The following is a 19,252-nucleotide window of genomic DNA, read 5'->3' on the forward strand; positions in this document are numbered from 1 at the left end:
CAGTAGAAACAAGCAATAAATTGAGGAGAACCAAACGGAAGGAAAGGCAACAAGATCAACAGAGAAAGGACTTCGTGAGTGTCCATCATAGCAGTGGCCACACTTCCTCTACCCTTTGGATGTGTCTCATCTTTGGCTCTCCTGGCCCCGTGCAGTATCTGATGAGATTTCACTGATGTCTGCCTCCAGTGTTTCTTTTCTCCTTTATGCCCTGCGGTTTGAGCCATTTCAGAAACTCTTGTCCGATGATCTAGCCTCTGTTGTAGGCAGAATAATCACAGCCTCTGCTCCCTCTTCCTCCACACAATCGCCTCCGGCCAGCATTTCTTCTTCTGATGACTCTCCGCCCTCACTTGCAGCCATCCTAAACTGTCCTAGCGTCCTCCAACATCTGACAGATGTGGAGCAACCTCACAGGTGCAGTTTGGAGAGATGCTGCTAGGATGATACAAAGGGAGTGAAAAGCCCCATCACGTCCTGTGTGGTTCCAGAGCCATTACCTGCCCTGACCCACAAATGAGTAGAAAGAAGTGATACTGCTGTAAATGAAAAAATGAAATCTCCCCAGACCCAAGTCACATAACCACTTAGTAGTAGATCGGAACCTAGAAATACCAGGTAGCCTGGCTCCTTGTGTTATGTCTTCGTTTTTATTTTATATTTTATTTTGTTGTTACACAGAAAGGACCATTTGAATTTGAGGTAGAGTATCACGTTCACAAAACTCATTGCTCCCAGAGCCAAAATTTAACATTTTTGAGTGTGAGCTGGATAGGAACTGTTAGGTCCTACCCCAACTGGAAAGATCGGTTTCCCAGGAGCCCAACTGAAGCATCAAGGTTTGCTTTCCTCCAAGCTGCTAAAAATTATAATACAGACACAGTGCTGATTTGCATTTACACAGCTCCTCTGTCCTCTGGCGACCTCAGAGTTCGTTGCAAACACTCAGTTACCTATTTCCATGTCGAGACAGACAATGCCCCTCTTTTGAGGTGCCCAATGCAGGTGGCATATATTCATCTGTCCAGCAAACACTGTAGCAGGTTTGGGAGTTAGGGAAATTGATCCCAAGCCTGCTCACATGTAGGGGTCATCTGATCCTATAATATAAGCAGACTCTCAAGCCAAACATGGGGTAGATTTTCATAGATGGGGTTACCCAGGACCCAAGATTGTCATCCAGCTCCGTGTCACTCAAAGTGGGCTCAGGGAACCACCCAGCTGAGAACTACTTGGGTACTTAGTAAAAATGCAGTTTCTTTGTCTCCAGCTCAGACCTACTGCATCAGGATCTCTCTAACTTTTAACAAGCTCATCCTCGAGCTACTTCAATGAGAATGCATCTGGTTCATGATTGTACTCTGAAGGTGATAAAAACACTGCCCAGGGAGGTGAAAAGACCCACCTAAGGTCACACAGCCAGCTCACGGCAGAGCCGGGGCTGAATCTCAGGACCCTAAGTCAGCCAAACACTGTTTTCTTGCAAAATCCCCCTGAGCTTCGGAGCTGTTGTCTTTGTGATCCCCCAGCTGTCATCTGACAGTCCTCAGTGGACATTCTCCACCCGACAAACAGGTGCGCTCTATTTTACAACTGTGGTCCCATCTCAGGCGTTGAGCCTCACCATACTCTGGATGAGAAAAGGTTGGCAGTCGAGGTTTATTTCAACTACTGTAATTATTATGACTTAGTATTGAGAGCTGTCTCCACTGGTGGTCTCCACTGGGCTTCTTCACTTTGTGTGTCTGGTCCCACTTAGGGTTCACAACAAGAATTCATAAGTCCCTTAATGAGGCAGGGAGAGGTGCATGGATTTACCCCAGGACATGTGACTGGTTAGGGAGCAGCTGGGGTTCCCATGCAGAAGGGAACCTCTGTACCCCTCAGACTCAGCATCACCCCGTAGGAGACCGGATCTGCCCACGAGCCCAACCACTCCATTAGCAGGATTTGTCATCGGTGGTCACTGAGCACTTTGACTTTGTCACTGAGGTCATCCCTGATTCTCTAGCTGAAGCAACCACCCCTACACACACACGCACACACACGCACACACACGTGTGCACACCCGCACACACACACACACACACACACCGCAGCCCTCCTCATTTGCTTTTGTCTCCCTGTTTCATTTTCTTCCGGGAATCGGCCGCTAACAGGAATGCATTGGCTTATTCCCGTGCTCTCGTCTGTCTCCCACTGGAATTCAGGTACCAGGATGCAGGGATCTCGCAGTGCTTCCTCACCTAGGTATCGTCTACACCCAGGACAGTGCCAGGCACACACAAGGGCCTTGGTGAATATCTCGCATCAACACATGAAAGAACGCTTCACCTTTGGTTTCAGCGTCTGCCCAGCGTTTGTAGAAAAACTTCGTCGTGCTGGACTCCATCTGCTACTTCTAAAAAGGTGTCTTTGGACCCACTTTTCATCCCTGATCCTCTAGGAGAAGTGTCGTGCGGCAGTTAAGAAAGCCCATGTGCGTATGATCGTTACCAGCCCTTACTTCTGACTGTTAGTCTTCTGCCTCCTGGAACCCTTTGGTGAATTAGGTACAACTCCCTGTTTGTCCCTTGTCCCTGTGTTTACCAGGTCTACATAGGCTAGACGGCAGCATCCTTGTTGGGCTCTGGGACCACCTTTAGGTCTAGGTAAGAGGATCCCCTACCCTGGGCCTCAAGGTAGAGAGGCCCTTTCACTCTGTCTCCTCTGGCTATGCTGTTCCCATGGAATGAGGAGTCTGCAGGGCCAGTGGGGCATGCCCTCTGGGACCCCATGCCATCCCCCCTAGACTATGCTCCATGTATTTAAAACCTGGGAATTCCCTGCCCAAATGTCCCAACCCCACAGGGGTGATGGGACCTGCATAGGCCTCTACCCTGGGTCCACTCCATTGCTGGTGCATATACCCCCATATGCACCCAGGCCCCAAGGTCAAGTCCCTGCAAGAGGGTGTGAATGGAACATGGCTGTGTTACCGAGGCGGGGGGTCCACACGCATGTGTAAGGACCTTGCAGGGCAGAACGGAACCAAAGGTGGGAAGAAAAAGGGGTGGGTTTTCCCTGCCCCATCAGCTTCCAGCTGTGGGCGCTGAACATCCTCAGGACCAGCCTGGTCTTCAGATCACCATGAAGGTATATGTGGTGACTAGGATGGGAAAACGTATGTTAGGTAAGTTTGCTGACCTGGTTCTAAATAGTAGGCAGCCTCTATTGGTGCCCTTGCCTGGGCCCTGCCAAGTGTTGGTGAGAGCCCTGAGCAATATTCAAATGTTCCATGTGTATATCTCACCTCTCAGCTTAATTTTCAGGGTTTTTTTTTTTTACGTCTCTTCTTGCCTTAGCTATGCCTAACACCTTCATACTTACGAACACTTCTGCAAAAAGAGCAGATCGATGTCCGGATAAACAAGAGAGTCAAACCCATGGTGATCTGGTGATCTGGAAACTGGCGTTCTCCTTTCCAGACTCCCAGCCCAGGGTGGACATGCTCCACTAGTGTGAATTTTTACACAACTTAAGGCAGAGCCTGCAAGAATCCAACTCTTACTAAATGCAAGTTCGCACGCCCAACGCACAGTGAGGCCAAACGATACCAAGACATCAGAGTTTGGAGCAGAGAAAGGTTTACTGCAGGGCTCAGCAAGGAGAACGGGTGGCTCGTGCCCCAGAAGCTCCAAACTCCTCAAAGGGTTTCAGCAAAGCACTTTTAAAGGCCAGGTGAGGGACGGGGGGTCGCAGGTATGTGATCAGCTTGTGCACAGTTCTCTGATTGGCTGATGGTGACGTCACAGGGTGGTGTCATGGGGGTCCTTAGGTGCCAGTAGGTCTGGGGGCTCCTGATCATCGAGTAGTGAATTTCTTCCATTTGGTGGTGTTTTTAGTATCTGTAAAACAACTCAGGAAATGTGCATCAAATACTGTTATCTAGGTACTTCAGAGAGAAGCTAAAGCAGAGGATATGGGGGACGGTCTGTCCCAGGGAGACCTCACAGGGTCCCACTTGGTTACACAACCATGTTTGTGTGCTGCCTTTACTTACACCTGCTTAGAGGCTGTGTCATTTGCATCAAATTTCTTGTCCTAAACTTTCCAGTCATTCTCATTATGTAGATGGAAGTGATTTCAAGAATTCGTGTCCTAACTGCATATGCAGCCCTCTCAACACAGATACATCTGTACTTTTTTTTGTTTTTTTGGCCATGCTGTGCAGCTTGTGGGATTTTTAGTTCCCTGATCAGGGATCGAATCTGGGCCCTCAGCAGTGAGAGCATGGAATTCTAACCACTGGACTGCCAGGGAATTCCCTCTACTTATTTTTAAATGTTTTAAAGGGTATTTTTGCGTTGACAAATCAAGCAATTTAAGGAGCATCGTGCAGGTGTCTGTTTACAAACCCTCGGGTGCTGCTATACAGCAATGCTGTTTGGAAGAAAAAGGTTGTTATCTAGGAGGGGCCGTATCACCTCTAACTGGGCCAAGTTTGCTTTAAAAGTTTATGTGTCAGTGACCGATAGAGATCAAAACAGAAATAGTCCGCCCCCCTCTGGGAATGTGCTGCTGCCTTATTTACCACTGAAATAGCTTTTGGGGATGGAAAAATGTTCTATTAACCTTTAGATTTATAATATCGTAAAGACATTATAATCTTTTAAATTTATTATTCAGAAAAGTGAGATAAAACCAAACTGAACCCTTAGATACAGAGAATAGATGAGTGGTTGCCGGAGGCGGGCGAGAGGGTATGAAATAGATCTAGGGGATCAAAAGGAACAAACTCCCAGTTATAAAATAAATAAGTCCTGAGGATGTAATGTACAGCCCGGTGACTAGAGTTAACAATTCTCTATTGCATATTTGAAAGTTGTTAAGAGAGTTGATCTTAAAAGTTCTCATCAGAAGACAAAAAAACCTGTAACAATGATGACGGATGTTAACTAGACTTACTGTGGTGATCATTTTGCTACGTACAAATATTGAATCATTATATTATACACATGAAACTAATATAATGTTATATGTCAATAATATCTCAATAAAAAAAAGAAAAGGAAAGAGATATGAAAAGAGGGTTAAACAGTCTCAAACACAAAGAGGCTGCTTTCTCTGGGATTTATAATTTATGTCATTTCTGGCCCAGCCGGACCTGTGACTGGTTCCTTCTCAACCTCTCAGAAATAACTTGTTATTTCCCATATAAGTTTCCTAAAGCAGTGGAAATATAAGTGATTCCTTAGTGAATACGCCAGAATATAAAACAATAATTGTTACACCTTTAAATATGTAAAATCTCATCGACAGGAGTTTGAAAGCAATGACCAGAACTGAGGTGATCAACATTTACTGAGGACCTACAAAATAGATAAAATTCTGCCTCATTGCCCTCTGCTACGTTTTGTCTGGATTTGGAGAAACGAGGCCCGGACACAGGCTTGTGAGTCCTGACCATGGAAGACACACATGCAGTTAATTGACTGATCTGATCCTCTCTAGCCACCGAGACAAGCTCTCTGCGATACTCGAATCTCTGGAGCAGTCCAAGCTTTCTCTGCTTTTATTTTTAGCAGCTTTATTGAGATATAATTTACATACAGTAAAATTCACCTACTTTAAGGGTTAAGTTTGATGAATTTAGAAAATATATAGAGTCACGTTATCACCACCATAATCCAAATACACAATGTTTCTGTCACCCCTAAAAGTTGCCCTGGGCCCCTTGCTTTCCTCTTTTGAAAGACAAGATAACTATTCAGCCTTAATCAGTGTTAAGGTTCAAATGAAGCCATTGCTGGTTATTTGCACATCTTGCCAGCGAGAAAGGAGAGATCACTTCTTTACACTCAAAATTTCTTTCTTTTCTTTGAGAAAATAAACATTAAAATCCCAGAAAGCTAACATTTGGTTGTTGTGTGTGGATATCAAAGTTCACTTGCAGCGCCTGAAATTGAACATTCCCGAGGTGATCTGAAGTCACGTGTGTGCAGTAGGCCCACGGGACTCTTTATTGCTCGAAGCAGAGTTATTTACATCAGCTCGGCCCCTCCAGAGCACACTGGGGATGAGGTTTAGAGGCGGCAGACCGAGCACAGACCTCTGGAGTCGGACAGATCTGCATTTCAATCCAAGGGGTCCAGTTTCCTCTCTCTGTGACCTTGAGAAACGTACTTAACCCCTCGGTTTTCTCCTCTGTAAAGCAGTAATAAAAACGTCATCTCATGGGAATACTGAGGGTTAAAAACAATTGATGTGGGGTTTCCCTGGTAGTGCAGTGGTTAAGAATCCACCTGTCAATGCAGCGGACACGGGTTCGAGCCCTGGTCCGGGAAGATCCCACATGCCGCGGAGCAACTAAGCCCGTGCGCCACAACTACTGAGCCCGCGAGCCACAACTACTGAAGCCTGCTCGCCTAGAGCCTGTGCTCTGCAACTAGAGAAGCCACTGCAATGAGAAGCCTGCGCACCACAACGAAGAGTAGCCCCTGTTCGCCGCAACTGGAGAAAGCCCGCGCAGCAACGAAGACCCAATGCAGCCAAAAATAAATATAAATAAAATAAATAAATTTATAAAAAAGAAAGAAGAGTGTGACAGTTCTGGGGGCAGTTTTGCAACATGGCAGTTACTTTATTAAGAGAGTCACCTGAAGATGTGCTTTGTTCACCTCATCAACTGGCAATGTCAGAAGAGACATTCCAAAAAACACTTTGATTCAGAGCAATTACTGTGAGCACGTTTGTACACGAAGGATATTATCCTGTGGACAGAGCACGCATAAGAAAGCACAGCTTGGTATTCACACTGCTGTGTAATTAATGGGTAAAATAAACATCATGGAGGCAGACAGAAAGTGCATGTTACGGACAGGTCAGAGGGGAGGTCCATGTTCACAGGCGAACTAGTAATAAAACAGAACTCCATGTGGTGACGACAGCATTCTACCCTCACCTGTGTCTCCTATTCTATATTTTTTTACATTCTTTTTTTATATTGTTTTCCGTTACGGTTTATCACAAGATATTGAATATAGTTCCCTGTGCTCTACAGTAGGACCTTGTTGTTTATCCATCCTATATATCATAGTTTGCATCTGCTAATCCCAAACTCCCAATCCATCCCCCCCACCACCACTTGGCAACCACAAGTCTGTTCTCTATGTCTGTGAGTCTGTTTCTGTTTCCTAGATATGGTCATTTGTGTCCTATTTTAGATTCCATATATAAGTGATATCATATGGTATTTGTCTTTCTCTTTCTAACTTACTTCACTTAGTATGATAACCTCTAATTGCATCCATGTTGCTGCAAATGGCATTATTTCACTGTTTTTATGGCTGACTAATATTCCATTGTACATACGTACCACATCTTCCTTATCCATTCATCTGTCGATGGACATTTAGGTTGTTTCCATGTCTGGGCTATTGTGAATAGTGCTGCTATGAACATGGGGTGCATTATAGTTTTGTCCATCTCCTATCCTGCATTTTTTAATGTCCCATTGCCTGACAGTTATGACTGTACTACATCTCCAAGCGTGTCACGTAGCCTTCATTTTTTCTTCTCTCATCTTATTATTCTATTACAGTGTTTTTCAGCCTTTTTCCATTACTGCTCCCACTAAAGGGAAAAAATAAATTGAACTTAAATTTTAATGACATATTTATTGATTATATTTATTTAATTTCCTTGTAATGAGAGAAATTAAATACTAAAGAACAAGACTTTGTTGGGTAGAGGGGAGCTTTGGAGGGCCACAGACTATTATAATATATAAGACCTTTTAACCCTCCAAGCACCAGTTTTCATCCCGTTGGTGGTGATATCATCCCCAATGAGAATGCATATTCTCTTGAGTGTATGTGGGTATATAAATAAAGGCATGCATATTTTATCATAAGCCATCCTAAATCTGTCTAGAAGTAACTTCAGTATAAATTATAAACACCATTTATGACACAGATGCAGTAAGCTTTCATAAAGTAGAAGCTGAATAGGAGATATTAAACCTAGCCTAGGAACTCATTTAAAAGGAGAACATCAGTCTGTGAATGATTTATTACCCAAGGGGGAATGTGGACCTTTACTTTTTAATTGCTCCTATACAAAATGTTCTGGGCCTTCCAAAGAGCATCACATAAAAATAAAAATTTTAAATGGCAGTGCCATTTAATAGAGAAACCTGGAATGATGTGTACAAGCCATAGGGCAACAGGAGCTGCTGATACAAGGCATTGGCCTGAAATTTAGTAAAGAGTAAGAAGAGAAATAAGTACTTAATGAGAAATTCCAAGGCGTTATAATAGGTGAAATTTGAGTTGAGATTATTCAACTCCAAGAAAAAAAACAAATGAAGCTTCTCTGCCATATGAAATCCAAGACATAATTTAGTCCCAAAGTCCCTGGACATGATACTTGGGGACTTTAACCAAAAAGCCTCAGTGAAGAGATTTTTCTCTGCAGACTAAAGGAAGTCTGCTTCGCTTATTTTCCTTTTCTTTTTTTCATAATTAGCCTTCAGTTTTCTTTGAAAATTAAAAAAAAAAGCACACAGCCTCTGTAGTTTTGTGAAAAAAGAATATTATATGTATAGAAGAAACTTAAAAATAATTTTGAATTGGCCTCTTATAGACAACTACTACAAACATCTAAATGTATAGATTTTAAAAATAAAACTGGGATAATACTGGTAGAGTTTTGAACTCTATTTTAAACAATCATGTTGTCAGCATTTCCTCATGGATTTAAATAATGTTTAATCAAGATTTTCAGTGGTTGCATAGTAATCTGTTATCTAGAGGTACAATATTTTACGTTTGTACATTTGTTTCTAGTTTTTTATTAGGATAGATAACACTAAAATAAATATCCTTGCAATAAATATTCGTTTGCATGTCTGATTAATTTCCTTAGAAGTGAAATTTTATGTCAAAAAGATGTGGATGAACTTTTTAAAATGTCTTTGATATGAGATAGAAATCAAACTTGATGCTTTCCAATCTTTCTTCATTCTCTTACATTTACACACACACACACACACACACACACACACACACACACACAGGGAACTATCTACATTGTATTTCCAACATTTTATATAGCATTTATAATGTATTACATTGTATTAGTAATCTAGATTTAAAGTATTCGGAGAATGGCAAATACTATGCTATTTTATATAAGGGATTTAGGGAGTTGAACATCTTCAGATTTTAGTATCCCCAGGGGGTGGGTCCTGGATCCTTCCATATTTTAGTGTAAATATTTTAAATATTCCAAATTTTCCTTCAAAAATTTTAAACCAATTTGCTATCTTACTAATGAAGCATTAAAGCAGCTATTTCACAGGGTAACTGGTTGCGGATCAAGGCTCCGGATGCGCAGGCTCAGCGGCCATGGCTCACGGGCCCAGCCGCTCCGCGGCACGTGGGATCTTCCCGGACCGGGGCACGAACCCGTGTCCCCTGCATCGGCAGGCGGACTCTCAACCACTGCGCCACCAGGGAAGCCCGGGATAACATATTTTAATTGGAGCTTCTTTTATTCCTAGTGAGTTTATTCTTTCAGATCATTAATTCCTTACATTAATCTTTAAAAAAAAAAACAACCAAATGCTCTATTCTTGTTTTAGCCCTATTTCTTTTTGCATTTGGATGTAATTTCTTTTCTTATTAATTTTTAAAATGTCAAACAGGTTGCAAATGTTCTTTCTCGGTTTTTCGCACACATATAAAGTTTGACTAATTTTCTCTTATTGTGGTGAAATATGCTTAACATGAAATTTACCAGTGTAACCATTTTAAAGTGTACAGTTCAGTGATACTAAGCATATTCATGTTGTTATGCAACCATCACCACCATCCACCGCCAGAGCTCTTTCCATCTTGCAAAACTGAAACTTCGTCCCCGTTAAACAATAATTCCCCTTCCCCCTTTCCCTCAGCCCCTGGAAACCACCATTCTACTCTGTTACTCTGAGTTCATGGTATATGTAGCTATCACATACAAATGAGGTCACCCAGTATTTGTCTTCTGTATCCAGCTTATTTTACTTATAGTATAATGTCCAGGTCAATCCACGTTGTCACAAGTAGCAGGATTTTCTTCTTTTTTAAAGGCTGAATAGTATTCCACTGTGTGTAGATATAACTCATTCATCTGTCTAGAGACATTTAGTTTATAATTTCCATAAATTGGTTATTGTGAATAACACTGCAATGAACATGGGGGTGCATATATCTCTTCAAGATAGTGATTTTATTTCCTTTTCATATATATCCAGAAGTGGGATTGCTGATTTTTTGAGGAACTGTTTTCCATAGTGGCTGCACCAATGGACGTTCACACCAACAGTGCACAAGGGTTCCCTTTTCTTTGCATCCTCACCAACACTTGTTATTTCTGGCCTTTTTTATAATAGCCATCCTAATAGTGTGAGGCGATATCTCATTGTGGTTTTGATTTGCACTTCCCCGATGATGAGTGATGCTGAGCATGTTTTCACGTATTTATTGGTCATTTCTATGTCGGCTTTGGAAATATGACCATTTTTTTTAACATAGAAAATTTAGATACTTTTCATTAATTTTATTAATCTTTACCTCTATGCTTTCTTTCCCCTAAGATTATATATATATGTGTGTATATATATATACATATACCTATATATTTTTCTGCATATTTTCATTTTTAATGTTAAATACTGGCTTATTTGGAAATTTATTTTTTTTAATTATGTGAGCTGGACTCTAATTTTATATTATATTAATGCAAATACTTTCTGTAAAAAGTAAGCATTTCCCCTAAATCTAACTATTCTCTTTCCCAACTCTGCTCTTTCAACTGTCAAGATTTTGCTCTGTCACTTTTTGAATTGGCTATTAGTATTTGTAATTGAGTAAATTAAGTTATATGTAACGTTATACCTCCCCCATTTAAGATTCGAGCTCCAGATAATGGTTCAACCTATGCTGTAGATGTCTTCTTTGTTTGAAATGACTTGTATTATTTTTCTCCAGGTAAATATCAAGAAAAGCAGACTTGGCCAAACCAGTGGACCATTCACTTCATCTTTGAAAATCTTTCCAAGGGGTAGCTTTGAAAGACTATAGCCTTTAAAGGTTGTATGATTAAAAAGTATAGTCTTTATCATATAGTCCTTCTAAGTTGTTGGGTTTCTGGAAAAAAATTTCAGTACCTCCTAATAACACATTAGATCCATGTGACTTGGTGCATGTTTCTTAAATACTCTGCACCTCAGTTTTTTCACTTGCAAAATGGGGATAATAAGAAATAAGAATACCTACCTTATACTGTTGTGACGACTAAGTGTGTTAGCACGCAGGAAGCATTTAGTGCTGGGCCTGGTTGTTGGCCATTATTATTATTAATGCTTATCAAATTTCAAAGTTACCTATAAATTAATCTTGATGTTTAGTTAAGGTCTTTGTAATCTCTATGTTCCCATGATACTAAGCTACCTGCAATTGCTCCGATGTATTTGTTCTTTCACATCTCACTCAGCATCTTTGGACATGCTCCTCCCTTTGCCTACAATGTTGCATCCTACTGGCACCTCATCTTCCCTAGTTCCCTGCCTTCCAGCCATCCTTCAGGCCTCCTCCTCCCCAAATCCCCCCAACACCTCCTCTCTCCACCCCTCCTTTCATGATTCTTCAGCACCCTGTAACTTTCTTCTATCATAACATTCATTCACTCACTCACTCTTTCGTTTATTCATTTATTAAACATTTGTTGAGTGGTCACCACACACCAAAAACTTCCTACACTACTGAATTATCAGGGCATGGTTTCCAACGGGCATATAGTAAAATCTCAATAAATAATGATTAAATTAAGAAATGCCTTCCAATGTGTGTGCTGTCCTTAACCTTTATTTTCTGGGCTCCTTTCTCAAGCCTCAAAATCCTTTTGGGGCATTCTAAAGTAGTCTGCAGTATAATCTAAGCCTAAGGAAGGAAGGATCCTCCCTACTAGAAAACAGATCAGAAAGTGATAATGTAACTTGGACATTCTCTTTTCTTCCTGGGAGAAATAAATTACTTACCAATTTTACCACATGAGTGTGGACAGTATTTTCTATGAGCTGAGTTAAAATAAAATAAAAAAGGCTTTCCTGCTGCTACCCTCACTGGAAAACACTTTCTGGTTATTAGGATTCAGATGTTTCCCAGCTCCTGATCTAGTAGGATACCTTGGAAAGATTTTGCACAATTAGAGAATTTGCCTATGGCCCTACACACACACACACACACACACACACACACACCCCTCTCTATACCACCCCTCTCTCCATGGGGGCTTGCCTGGATTCCACGTCAGAGAACCCACACCCCGACCCCACTCAAGGAAGGCAAGTTGGAAACTGACTGAGGCCTTCTTGCGGTCTGTGCATTCCTGGATGCCCTTGCCCTAAAGCTCTTTAACCAGGATCAAGATGCTCTCTCCTGTCTGCTCTTGGTGTTCCTGGAGTTTCCAGGAACAAAGGACACTCGGACAGTGAAACGCCGCTCTCCCAGTATTATGATTTTGTTTCCAGTTCATTCAGTATTTTTGCAGAACAGATACCAAGATGGAAGCATGGATATCGTGTCCTGAATTCAGCTGCAAGCGTCCTCAAAGGTGCCAGAGTTCTGGGGACCAGGCACGTTCGTTAGCTTGTGCGTCCTCTAGTGGCTGTGCAGGAGCACAACACAGAAATTCAGATGGAGCCATAGGTGACAGGCTTCGGGGTTCCGCACTTTGTTTTCCTTAAGAGTTAGGAGTGGGCCTCTTTTAAACTGTCATTTATTTCAGATATTAGGGACAATAGTCGGAAAACCCTACTTTGCAATTTAACATGAAAGAATAGTCAAATTTGGTGTTTAATCTTCCTTCTTGTATTTTAAAGAGTATTTCACTTGAAAATAAAAAGTTGTAATTTGAACATAATGCAAACGGGAATGCAAAACTCTAATTCATACCCTTATCTTTGAATTTCCAGTTGATCCAAACTAGAGTAGAATATAACAGGCTTACGTTTTAAGCTTCTGAATAAAATATGACAAGCGGGGAGGCGGCTGTCATTTTGTGCCTTGGTTTGTGCCGTAACTTTCAGCGCGGCAGACAGAATGAGGGCACATCACATACGGACAGTGAAGTTTCCATCTGTGCTCGGCCAGAGCTGCACTAATGCTCTGTAGAGTCCGGCAGCATGTTTTCTGTTTCTCCACACATCACATGCTGCAGAATCTATATTGCCTTAAAGGCAGCCTGGCCATGTGTCCTGGAGGCCTCCTGGCACGGACAGTTATCAACCAGCAAGGCCAGCAACGGCTCCACACCATTAGGTGGCTTATTTTACAGGCTCAGCCCTCCTCGCTGCAGTGTGATTCGTTCAGCTCCATGTACTGTGGAGTGGCTTGCGCCTTTATTACTTAGCAGAGGTTTGAAAATAATCTCTGCACCAAGCCGTTTGCCACTGCACAGATGGCTAACCCAATCGCGTGTCTTTTGGCAGCGTTTAAGCCGTGCTCTACACCACCTATGTGAGGGCTAATTTTATGTGTCAACTGGACTGGGTTGGGATGCCCAGATAGCTGGTGAAACCTGATTGCTGGGTATGACTGCGAGGGTGTTTCCAGAGGAGATTAGCGTTTGAATGGGTAGACTGAGTAAAGAAGATCGCCCTCACCAATGTGAGGGAGCATCACCCAGGTCCATTGAGGCCCCAGTAGAACAAGAAGGCAGAGGAAGGGTGAATTACAGTAAGTCCCCTACATACGAACCTTCAAGTTGCGCACTTTCAAAGAAGCGAACGTGTGTTCGCATGTCCAATCACGTAAGTTAGTTCACATGTCTGGCGTATGTCGTCACGTGCGTGCGTCCTCTACAAGTGGTTGTGCTTTTGTGTACTTTACAGTATTGTGGAGAGTACGGCAGTACAGTATCTTTATTTCTTGCCTGTTCACTCGATGCCAGCCCCTGTACACCAGCTGTTGTCCTGGACTACTGCTCTTTTCAAGGGACTGTACTGTAAGATTAAAAATGTTTTCTTTATTTTTTTGTGTTTGTTTTTTAATGTATTATTTGTGTGAAAAGTATTATAAACCTACAGTACAGTCCTGGATAGCCGATTGTGTCATTGGGTACCTAGGCTAACTTTGTTGGACTTACAAACAAATTGGACTTACGAAAGCGCTCTTGTCTGTTTTCTCCCATCCTCAGACATCAGGGTTCCTGGCTCTTGGGCCTTGGGGCTCAGACTGGGACTCACACCATTGACCCCCCTGATTCTCAGGACTTCAGACTCAAACTGAATTACACCACAGCTTTTCTGGGTCTCCAGCTTTCGGACGGTAGATTGTGGGACGTCTCAGCCCTTATAATCAGGTGAGTCAATTCTTGTAATCCATCTCCTCTTATCTGGATCTCTCTGTACCTTATTGGTTCTGTTCCTCTGGAGGACCCTGGCTGATACACCCCACAACATCCATATTTTCTGGGTGTCCTGAGTCCTTCCTTAAATGTCTTGTGTTGGGGTCCCTCTTTAAGGTACTTTCTAAAGAAACAGATCAGGTAACTGAGCAAAGACATCAGGCAATGGGACCAGTTTGCCAAAAAGCATCTATTGAAATCCAGTCAAAAAACAACAAAAACTGGGGAAACTGGGGTTTTGAGAAATTGGACCTAAGAGAGTTGGGTCAGGGAAGGCCCGTTCAGGGCAGCTAAAAGGAGACAGGTGACAGAGATAAAGGGACCTGTCTCATGAGTTCTGAGATGCTAGAGCAATGCCCACTTCCTCACCTGCTTCCTCTCATACCCTTAGCCTCTGTCTGAATCACAAACTGAAATTAGGCCTGAACGGAAGACAGTGAGAGTTGTTTTATTTAATTATTCATCATCATCATTGTTTTGTTCTTAGCCAGCTTCCCCTCTCCTCCACCACTCACCTCCAACATAGCTGTTGCTTCTTCTGTGGACTTAGTGGGATACCAGGGGCTGAGAGAGCCCAGCCAACAGTTTAGAGGGTCCTAAAAAGTATGGAAATATTATCAGATATAAAATATGAAAGTATTATAATATTCATTAAAAACTTTTCTTTACAAAGCAGCAGTGACTTTGGTAATTTAGCCTAAGCCCTTTGGAAAAGGTGAGTGTCACTTTGTAGAATAGAACGTCTTAGACACTGCGTTGTCTTCTAAGACTTGCTGGGATTAGTGGTGTTGTAACTAGACAGGACCCTATTGGGTCTTTCCAGAACAAACCACACCCCCTCCATGTCCTCTGCCTGCCTCTTGTCTGTAGAGAAACTTTAGCCTCTGGGGTCTTCCCCTAGTTCCAAAGGTAAATTTAATCAGAGAAGTGAGAAAATGCAGAAAGAAAGGAAAACAGTCAAGGAATACAAAATAATAATAGTTTAGCCATTAAACAAAATCAAGGACCTTTCGTTCCTTCTCAAGGGATACAGATAATATTCTGAGCCATGTCCTTTGAGCTCTTTGGCAGATACTGAAACCCTCACCAGGTGGAAGAAGTTAACTGTTTGCTGCTCACAAGAACATACACCCCAGACCAGTTGGAACTAGAAGGATGATGAGGCTGACCTCTGATTACCTCACCATCAACCAATCAGAAGAATGTCCACGAGCTGATCACACATCCCACAAGCCCTCTCCCTCCCCCTGTCTTTATAAACCTTCCCCTGAAAGCCTCGGGGAGCTCGGGCCTTTTAAGCACTAGGCTACCTCAACTCCTTGCTTGGCGCCTGCAATAGACGCTGCACTTCCCTTCACCACCACCGGGTGTCAGTAGATTGGCTTTACTTCTTGGGCAAGCGGACCCAAGCCTGGTTTGGGAACAGTGTCAGGGTCCTCATATTCAAATCCCTGTGTGAAAGATAGGGTTAGTTAGAACGAAAGCCTGTGTCGGTAGTGGCAGTATTAGCAGCACTTGCTGAGAGCTTACACCCTGCCTGACACTGCTTTCAGTGCATTAACCAACTTAGTTAACAGGCCCACAAGCTGGGGACTGTTACTGGCCTCATTTTACAGGACGAACCTGAGGCTCGGAGGCTTTGGCCTCAAGGTCACACGGGGGCAGATTCTGAGTTGTTGTTTTTTTTTTTAATATATATATATATTTAAATTTTATTTATTTATTTTTGGCTGTGTTGGGTCTTCGTTTCTGTGCGAGGGCTTTCTCCAGTTGTGGCGAGCGGGGGCCACTCTTCATCGCGGTGCGTGGGCCTCTCACTATTGCGGCCTCTCGTTGCGGAGCACAGGCTCCAGACGCGCAGGCTCAGTAGTTGTGGCTCACGGGCCCAGCTGCTCCGCGGCATGCGGGATCCTCCCAGACCAGGGCTCGAACCCACGTCCCCTGCATCGGCAGGCGGACTCTCAACCACTGTGCCACCAGGGAAGCCCAGATTCTGAGTTTTGAATACAGGCTGTCTGATCCCAGATCCTGTGCTCTGAACCACAGCCTGCCTCTCCACCACCGTATGCCCTCTCACAGGACAGGGTGGAAATCACCGGACTGGGTGCGGTGAGGGCATGCAGTCCACTTTCTCAGAGACCAGGGCAAGAATTATTTCTTTCAGTTTACTCCCCAATATCATCAAGTCTTGGTTTATGAGCCCCATTGTCTGGGCTTCTGCAATTTTTCTTCTTGATATTGGTACTAGGATAATCTTAAAGCATTTTCTAACTCAATTATGGCTCTTTTCTCATGTGTGGCAGAGAGCAATAGGTGAGTAATGGTACGTGCAGGTATCTGCAGGCTTGTCCAGGTTGCATCGTCCAGGGGACTGAGACATCATGACCGCCAGGTGAGTGTAGACTCCATCCAGCAGACATGGCACAGAATAAGATGTGTCCGGGCTTGGTCCATTTCATTCCTCTGTGAAGAAAAGAGCTATAGTAGATGTGTTCTCAGAGCAAGACGTAACCTGAGAGAGTGAAAAGGACTTTGAAGTTAGTCAGTCTTTGGTCCACATTTCAACCCTTTCATCTGCAGGACTAGGTGACAACAGCAAAAGTGTTAGCCTCTGTGAGCCCAAGTTCCTCAGAACCGGGTATTACCGTGGCCCTGGTTGCTCTATATGGGCCTGGGCCTCACACATGGGAGGTGCTCAGTGAATATCTGTAGAAGGAAGGAAGGAAGGGGGGCACGGAGGAAGGACATGGTCAGTATAAGATGCTTGGCAGGAACAGGGGGCAGTCAGTAGACCTTCTCTCCTCCCCCCTCTCTGGTGTCACCTTCCCCGGGCACCTGAGGCCACCTGCCCCTGTCGGGGGTTGGTAGCGGCTGCACAGACGTTCAGAGATGCTCATTCCTACTGAAAGGGTGGGTCAGGCACAGGGACCCACCATCCTAGCTGAGGAGCCACAGTCCCTACAGAGAGGCCAAAGACAGGTGCTCCCGTCCCTGTCCTTCTGCAGGTCACCCAGGCTCCTGGTTTGGGCAAGGATTTGTCTGCCGAGAAGATGAAAACCATCCCTGAGTCCCTGCAAGGCAGCTCTCTCAACAAGGACACCGAAAGCTGTGTTTTCCACCCCCACAGAAGAAGTGGCCTGGGAGGGCCATGCTTGCAGGGTGTCCAGTGAAGGGGAGGGAGTGAGGTCTCTGCTGGGCAGCTTTCATGCCCTCCAGCACCCCTCCAGCAGCACCTGGACTGGCTTCAAAGGCTGCTGCTGCCTTTGGAGAGAGCACGTCTGCTCTGACTTCCTTCCAAGCTGGTGCATCGTCCCAAGAAGACAGAGCACGGCGAGGCCCGCGGTTGGTATGGAGGAAACACTGTAACCAGTTGTGGGATGAATGGCGGGTGAGTCAGGATCCCCGATGCCCCATCTCCACCCTCCATCAATGCCACTGGTCACAATATGCACAGTGAAGAAAGGAAAAGAGCCATGCTCGCCCAGATGGCTCCTCTGTGTCTCCAGGAATGTCAGAGACACTCCTTACAAAATACTCAGGGCTGCTTTAGGGAAATGCGCCCGGGGCTCTTTCCATATAACTGTAGGATTTGGGAGAATTTATTTCAGCCATGCGAATTTCAACGCCCCACGTCCACCCTGGCCCCAGGGCCAATAAGTTAGAAGAGCCTCAGAGGGAATCATTGAAATCCGAAATAAAACACCTCCCGGGTTTTTCTCAGACTTCTGCTGCCCTTCCTGCCACATCTGTCTTCTGTACATCACTCTTTAGGGCCACCATCACGGTGGCTGCTCCAAGAGGTGGGGTGCCACCCACGGCAGCATCTGAAATCACCTGCACGTTTCCGCAGCTCAATCCTGAGTCCCTCCTTGACCTTTTTTTCCTTCTTCCTTTCAAGTCTTCCTGTCACACGTAGCATCAAAGAAAAGGTACCTTCACTTCCTCAGCTTTGAAAATGCTTCTCTCTCTAATGTGTTCTCTCCTGCCCTTTTTCTCCCTTTTTCCAGGTTCTTTAATCATCCCAAAGGGCAAGCCTGGCCGTATGTAGCTTTGCCAGGGTTGGTGCCTTTCATATAAGGGTAGAGGCTAAAGGTCTAAGAGTGAGATTTTGCGCTACCATAGAGTGATCACGAGATGGGCCGGGAGACGGACACATCCCATCATGGGGGCAATTCCTGCGTCTTCTAAGGCTGGATGACTTCCCAGGAATGGGGAAAGCTGGTTCAGGGCTCCACAACTGTTCTCGCTCTCCATGTGTTTCCCTGTACCAACCACAGGTACATGGGCTCTTCAGAACCTGTGGTGTTGGGCACCAACCCCATACTCTGGTTCATAATACTTCCTGTTATCTGCAGTGACATCATAAAACCACAACAGCCAGAGTAATTCTCTCAGCGAATTAGAGCAGTGGTTGGTAAATGGGCTCCAGGTCTTAGACAAAAGGGACCACAGTTTGGCAAATCTGAGAGTCAGCCCATTTTCGGGGAGCAACCCTGAGTTCACTCAAAGCTCTGCGTGGTCACGGGAGTGAAGTGGGATGTGATTGCCCTGTGACTGGGATCAAGACAGATTTCTTAGTCCACTGAGTTTTAGAACATTAAGAATACTAGGCCTTCCTCTGAATTACAGAATATATTTGGTTCTTTGTGGGAGTAAGGAGCATATAACAAATTCCACAGTAAGATGGGTTGTTTAGGGGAAGTTTTCATGCAAAATTGCTATTTACTTCTTTCTTAGGTAAATAAGGCAAAAGAATATCAGAACGGGCTGATTTGCCTTGTAACAGCGATATCAAGATAGTGAAAGGCCCCCTTCCCGATAT

This window comes from Phocoena sinus, chromosome 16 (genome assembly GCF_008692025.1).
Source record: "Phocoena sinus isolate mPhoSin1 chromosome 16, mPhoSin1.pri, whole genome shotgun sequence".
In the NCBI taxonomy this organism is placed as follows: domain Eukaryota; kingdom Metazoa; phylum Chordata; class Mammalia; order Artiodactyla; family Phocoenidae; genus Phocoena; species Phocoena sinus.